Source organism: Condylura cristata, unplaced genomic scaffold (assembly GCF_000260355.1).
Source record: "Condylura cristata isolate star-nosed mole 26May11 unplaced genomic scaffold, ConCri1.0 scaffold00022, whole genome shotgun sequence".
Classification (NCBI taxonomy): domain Eukaryota; kingdom Metazoa; phylum Chordata; class Mammalia; order Eulipotyphla; family Talpidae; genus Condylura; species Condylura cristata.
The window spans coordinates 31,104,783-31,111,582 of NW_004567123.1; positions in this window are offsets into that span (position 1 = coordinate 31,104,783).

The window sequence follows — 6,800 nt, forward strand, 5'->3', positions numbered from 1 at the left end:
CCCACCCCAGTTTCACAGGAGCCCGGCACCTCCTGTTCTCTGTCATCCTTGTCGCTATGGCTATGCCAGTCACTACCCCAGGAAATCCAGGACCTCTCACCCCCAGTCGGTCCAGGCCACCTCTGCTTACGCAGCAGTAAAGTCCTGGTCTCTGGGTACTGGGCAGGAAGACAGGTTCTGCCTCTTTCCTACCGCACGTGGGGCTGATTTGAAATTTGTCAACACACATGGGTTGAGAAAATGACATTGAAACTAAGACCTGCCAAGGCGACAACCCACTGACCACGGTCAGGGAGCGTTTCCCACAGAAGGGGCTAGTTCGGAGCCCAGGGGTGGAGATCCGTGTCAGTCTAGCTCCGCCCTCCTAGAGCCTCCAGCCTAGAATTCTGGCTTTCCCACTCCACCCCATCCTGGTGTCTCCCTGCTTGGCCACCGCATTCCTTCTCCACTTCCTGGGTAGCCTCCTGGTGGGAACCTCCAAGCTGAGGCAGTTCCTCAGGCTCCCGCCTCAGCTCCTCACCGCACTTGCCTTGGCTTTCATGGCTGGCCGCTGGGTCAAGGCCCAGTCCCCAGCACAGGGCTCTACCGCACCAAGCCATGGGGCCTGCTTCCTGAAAGGCCTGCGCGCCCATGGGACTTACCAGGCACCTGAAGCTCGTCCAGCTCCTGCCACCAGCACTGGTGCAAGGTTCTGTCCCCACAGGTGGTGCCACCGCCCTTTCAGTTGCTCAGGAATTAACCTCCACTGTTACCAAATTATTGATTCCGCACCCTCATCTCACTTGGCTTTCTCCCCATTCCCTGCCACCTGTATCTCAAGAAGAGTGATCCCACTTGAATGGTCAGAACTTTCCCTCGGGCCTCTCCCCGGGGCTCTCCAGCCATTTCGAATCCATCCTCTGCCAGAAGGATCCTTTCAAGCCCTTCATCAGCTCCAGCGACTTTTCAGAAAAGCCCCCCAAACCTTACCATGGCCCTCCAGGCCTGGGGGTGCTGCCCCTGGCCACCTGCTTGCACCGAATGTCCAGCTGGGCATTGCATGCTGGGAGAACCACAGCATGTTTCCAGCCTGGTTCCTTGACTGCTCCGGGAAAGTCACTCTTGTGTATTCTCTTAACCAGCCCTGCACGAGATCACGCAGATGAGAGTGGGGCAGAGTGAGGGGTTTGCCCAAGCTGGACATGAACTTTTGCATTCCAGGGCTAGCCATTCATTTCTTTTTTGCTTTATTCATTATTTTTTGAAGTCACATTGCACTAGAATACAAGTTGCAGGTGTTCATTGTGGAGACTCAGCTTGTGTCTAGGGTACATTATAGAATCGCGGGAATCTAGTGAAATAATCCACTTAAAGCACCAGATGTGACTGCTTGGTCAACAGAGCAGCCGGGGGCTCTACTTTTTGTTCACCCAGTCATACCTCCAGCACCCTGCCTCACCCAAGCAGCTGTCCATGTTTGAAGACTAAACACTGTATTAAGGGATAGGTTTCCCAACAAAATAGCTTCCGGCCCTGGCTTGGAGATTCTGCTTGGTAGATGAGGGTGGGGCCTGGGACTCTTTTAAAAAGAGCCTCAGGTAAAAGGCGTCTTTAACTAGTTTAGGAAATCCTTCTTAATGGGACAGGTGGGCACATTTGTTGTAGCTGAGGGTGGGGTAACAGCTAGAGTGAAGGTTAGTTGATCAGGTGGAGAAGCTCAGCCCTTGCAGCTTGCACAACTTTAAAGCAGCTACCACTCTTCTGATGATAAAATCATCTAGGCAGCCTGTGTGTGCCGGCAAAGGACCTCCCTGGGTAACATACAAAGGGACCGTGAAAGCCTCCCTGGTGGCGCAGGGGTTCATTCTCGGCACTATCACCCCTGGCAGCCTGAGTTCGATTCCTGGTCAGGGAGTGACCCACATGGCACAGCACATTCTCCTGTCTGCTCCCCTCCATGCTGCTCCCCTCGGCAGTGGGTTTCAGTCGATCTTCCTGCTCTGCTCCCCACTGTCTCTGGTGAATCCTCTCACCAGAGAGGAATCCTCTCACCTCTCACTGGGTGTGTGTCCCCCCACACACACCCCAGTTCAATGTAGAAAAAAAGAGATGATGAGTAGTGGGAAGCCTAGCCAGAGGCTTTCTTCACTAAGTGGGGGAGGCCAGTATAGCGCCTAATGTACAAACTGGGGGGGCACTGAGGCTGCAGCTTCACCCTCACCCCTGCCGCCCCAGCAGAAAAATGTCTCATCTGACCCTAAGGCAAAATCATCCAAATCGAAGGACACTCCATGAATAGCCCAAATGTCAAGGTCATATTAAAGAAGCTTAAGAACCAAGCGCAGTGCTGTGGGGTGTGGTCTGGGGTTGGGCCCCAGGGGTCGCCAAAGGATGCTCTTGGGCCATCTGCTGACTTTTGAATGTGGACTATAGAATATTTTTTAAAGATTTATTTGTGCATACAGATCTGAGGTACAGGGGTGGTGAGAGGATCCACCAGAGATGGTGGGGAGCAGAAGAGCAGATTGACAAAGTACACTGCTGAGGGGAGCAGCGGGCGGGTCAGGAGAGGTCTGCAGTGCCATGTGGGTCACCTCCGGGATGGGGATCGAGCTCCACTGAAGTGGCTGCTGCTCGTTTGCAGTGCTGCACTTTAACTCATTGAGCTACCAGGGAGGCCTGAAATATTTTATCAATGGGAGATTTCCTGACTTTGACAATTTGACAGTGGCATCCGTCACATAAGAGAATGTTCTTGTTCTTCTTTTTTTTTTTTTTCCATCGTTAACAAGTGTTCGTTGTTAACAAAACCCTGGTCCATTTGCTGGAAGTGACAGTGGGAATGTACAGCCGCTGTATCACAGTGTTGGCCACAGCATGGCGCCTGGGCCTTCCAGAGGCAGCCACAGCGGCTCCTCCCAAGCAGCTAGTCCAAAATCTTCCCCAGGATTCCGGAGAAGCACCTAGGGCCTGTTCTAGGTGGCCCAGGCGAAGGCTTCCAAAGTCCAGGGTGTCTGGTGAATAGTTTCCAAGGTGCAGCCAGACAGCTGCAGAAGGCGGCACCCAGAGCCAGTGACCTCCCTCACAAGTGTCTGCCTGAGCCGGCCGTCTGCACCCGAGAGGGCGAGTGCAGGGCTGAGCTGCAGGCTCTCCTCTCCTGCCCTGCCTTTCCCCAGTGCGCTGTCCTTTAGCTCCCACGCAAGGAGAAGTGGGTGCCCCACTCTGTGTTGAAGGGGTCTCTCTTGAGAGAATTGGGAGAAAGGGCCTGAGGACGCCAGTTCTGAGCTCACTGAGGCCCCCTAGCTCTAGGCTGGGTTCCCCATCGACCCCTTTACTTTAGGTCTTAAAAACAGCAGCAACAACAAAAGCTGAGGCCACAAGGCTTTTCCCTGCAGCTACTGACATGGGGTCTTCAGTTTACCACCCAGTGGTTCAGGAAAAAACAGCTTATAGAGGCGCCACCGGAGACAGTACACTGTCACAGATGACAAAGTACACTGCTGAGGGGAGCAGCGGCAGAGACAGACAGGAGAGTTCTGCCGCGCCATGTGCCCACTCCCTGGCTGGGGATCAGCCCGTGCTGCAGTGGCTGTGGCCAGCTTCTTCGCAGCGCTGCGCTTTAAGCTTTAACTCGCTGTGCCACCAGGGAGGGCCCGTGTGTTATTTCCAACGGCTGTGTAATGCTCCCCTGAGGATGGCCCGGCTTATCAACCAGCACTGACATTGTTTGACTGGGTTTGTGACAGAGCCGGAGTGCGTGCCTCACACATCCATCTTTGCCCGCTAGGTCTTTTGTGCAGAGGTCTTCGGCCAGATGGGATGAGGTGGACAGAGGCAAAAATAGGGAGCGAGCCAGGCAGAGTCTAGGGAGACCAGGAGTATCCCCCGATCAGGGAGAGAGAGAGATGAGGTGACCGGGACAGGCAGGGGTGGTGGCAGGGACTCAGCAGACCTGCCGCAGCCAGTTCCCAGCCAGTTCCCAGCAGCGGGGCCTCGGGAATGCAGACAGAAGTGACTAAGCGCCGCTTGGGTCACACCCTCCAAACACAATAGCGTGAGGTCAGAGTCCTTTGTGCAGAAGACTTTGTGCAACCATTGTTTCTGGAAGATGAGAAGCAACCGACTTGTCCATCCGCAGGAGACTGGTACTCCAATGTGCCGCACCAGCCCATGGGGCCAGTTTCCAGGCAGGGCCGTGCGAGGGAGCAAGGTAAACCACAGAGGCCTGTTCCATGCCACTTTAGGGGAAGAATTGGCCTGCCCCTTGCACACTTAAACTAGAAGTTTATGTGTTGTTTGTCTGAAATTCAGTTCGAATTGGGAGAGCTGCGTTTTATCTCGCAACGCCAACTCCAGGGCCTGCGAGGACAGCATGGCCGGCCAGGATGGGGGGTGTGTGTGAGGGGGGTGGGGTGTGTGTGTGAGGGGGGTGCACGCACACGTGGAAGGAGGCTTCTGAGCGGTGGGGAGGTTCTAGCTCCTGGCCTGGGAGGAGCTTGTGGTCGACGGGCGGGGCTTATCCAGGCCCCGCCCCCGCCAGCAGCCATGCTTGTGCTTTGCACTCGCAGGTGTCTGTCTCAGAACCGTCCATGTATTAAATAAAAGTATTAAGAACCCAGTTTTTGAAGTCTACTTAAACATTTCTGATTTCGAAAAATACTGGGAGTCTCAAAGACTCTGAGGGGCCTGGGATCTCTGCCCTCCCGGGCTCCTTTCCCATCTGTCCCTGGGCTTCTCGCGTGTTCACGGCCCCTGTGGCCTTTGCTGGCAATGTCGCCTTCTCTTTCCTGCCCGTGGCTGTGGCCTCAGCGTGGAGCTTGCACCTCCCATGGGCCTGGTCCTGGGCTGGACGCTTGCTCACCGGTCCTCCTCCCTCTCCCGGAACACCACGGTTCTCCTTGCTGGTGCCCCGCTGTTTGCCACAGAACCCTAAGCCACATGCTCGTATTCTGCACCCCAGCGCGTGTCTCGGGCATGCCAGTACCTCTGTGAGTCTCAGTTTCCTCTTTGTAAAATCGGCTAAGTAAGGCCCACTGAGGGGCGACAGTGGCCAGGGTGAGTGAGAGGGACAGGGAGGTGACACCAGCATGTGCAAGGTGGTGTTAACTAGGCTGGAGCTCGAGGAAGATGAGGGGGAGGACCTTCCAGGCAGAGGGCACAGCGAGAGCAAAGGCCCTGCCAGGGAAGAAGGCGGTGAGGCCGGAGCAGTGAGAAGGGGTGGGGACAGTCGAGCCCATGGGCGACACACAAGCCTGCATTCATTTTTTTTAATATTTATTTATTCGTGCATACAAGAACTGGGGTACAGGCCAGAGGTGCCGGGGGTGTGTGTGAGAGGACTCACCAGAGAAAGAGCGGGGAGCAGAACAGACAGAGCCACTGAAATCCACTGCTGAGGGGAGCAGCAGGGAGACAGGAGAGGTCTGCTGCGCCCTGTGGGTCCCTCCCTGGCCGGGGATCGAACTCGTGCTGCAGTGGCTGCTGGCAGCTTAATAGCACTGAGACTTTAAGCCCTGCGCTGCCAGGGAGGCCTTTGGGATTCAAGATGAATACAAAAGGAAGGGCTAATTTGACCTAAGCAAACGGTTCCACCCACTTCCCCTCGTCAGAGGTTCAGAGTTGCACAAAGTTTTAGAATGAAAGGAGGGTGCACATTCAGGGGAGAGAGGAGACCCCGGGAGCAGAACAGGGAGAAGGTTCTGCCTTCCTTCTGCTAGGAAGGCGGAGATAACAGGCTCTATCAGCCCAATCCCAGGGGCAAGGTTGCCCAGGCCAGATAGTCTGAGAGATTGTGTGTGTGTGTGTGTGTGAGCTCCTGGTGGCCAATATCTGCTTGTTGGCCAGAAGCCACTGACCTGGGCAGGCCTGGAGCCTTGTGGGGTGAGTAGAAGGGCGGGGGAGCTCCCAGGTGACCCCACCAGAAGGCGGTGAGCCTGGCAGCATGCTGCCCTGGGCCCCCACAGCCACACCCAGGCCTTGAACAACTTCTGCTCACTGAGGTCCCACCTGGCCCCTCTGCTTGGGGCCATACCAGAATCCCGTCAGTCCTGGGTGGACTGGGACAGCTGGTCACCCCAGTTATTACCCCTGTGGCCAGATGAAGATCTGAGTCTCAGTTCATATCTGCCACATTTTCTTTCTTTTGTTCTCCCTTGAGTTCACTTACAGTGTATCTGCCTCATTTTCTGTGGTTGGGATTTTCCATGAAAAACTGTTTTATCTGCGACGATGACCCTTGCCTCTGAAAAAAGACATTCAAAATGGGGTTGGAGAAAAAGACTCTGTTGGAGACTGCCACCCTGGAGGGCCAGCAGCAGGGCTTAGCAGGGAGGCAGGGGCAGCCCCAGAAAGCAGACACCCCAGGGGTAAAAGCAGGAGGGTTTTTAAAGTCCTTCTCCCATGGGGGTCCCTCTAAGTTAGATGGGCCATTTGCTCTGGGACTAATGGGAACTGCCCCTCCCCCTCCCTTTTGGAGAATGTGGGTGGGGGGAGGGGTTGGGGAAACTAAAGACCCTTCCAGACCTCAGGACCTGCCAGGTTTTATCTAGTCCTTGAAATAGGCGAGAGCCCCAGCTGAAACGTGGGGGTGCAGGGGTGCAGCTGTGCTTCTGTGTGTGTGTGTATGTTGGGGGTGGGGGTCATAGCCCTTTCCTCCCGACACCCCCTCCAGATGCTCACAGACTAGAAACAGTCTGGGCCTTCAAGAAGTGCTAGTGTTATAGGGCACCTCAATTCAGAGAGAGACACCCCTGAAGCCCCAAAACCTGCCTGCTCTAAGTGGGTTCTGCCATCCGCCGCAACAAGACAAAACATATAAAGCT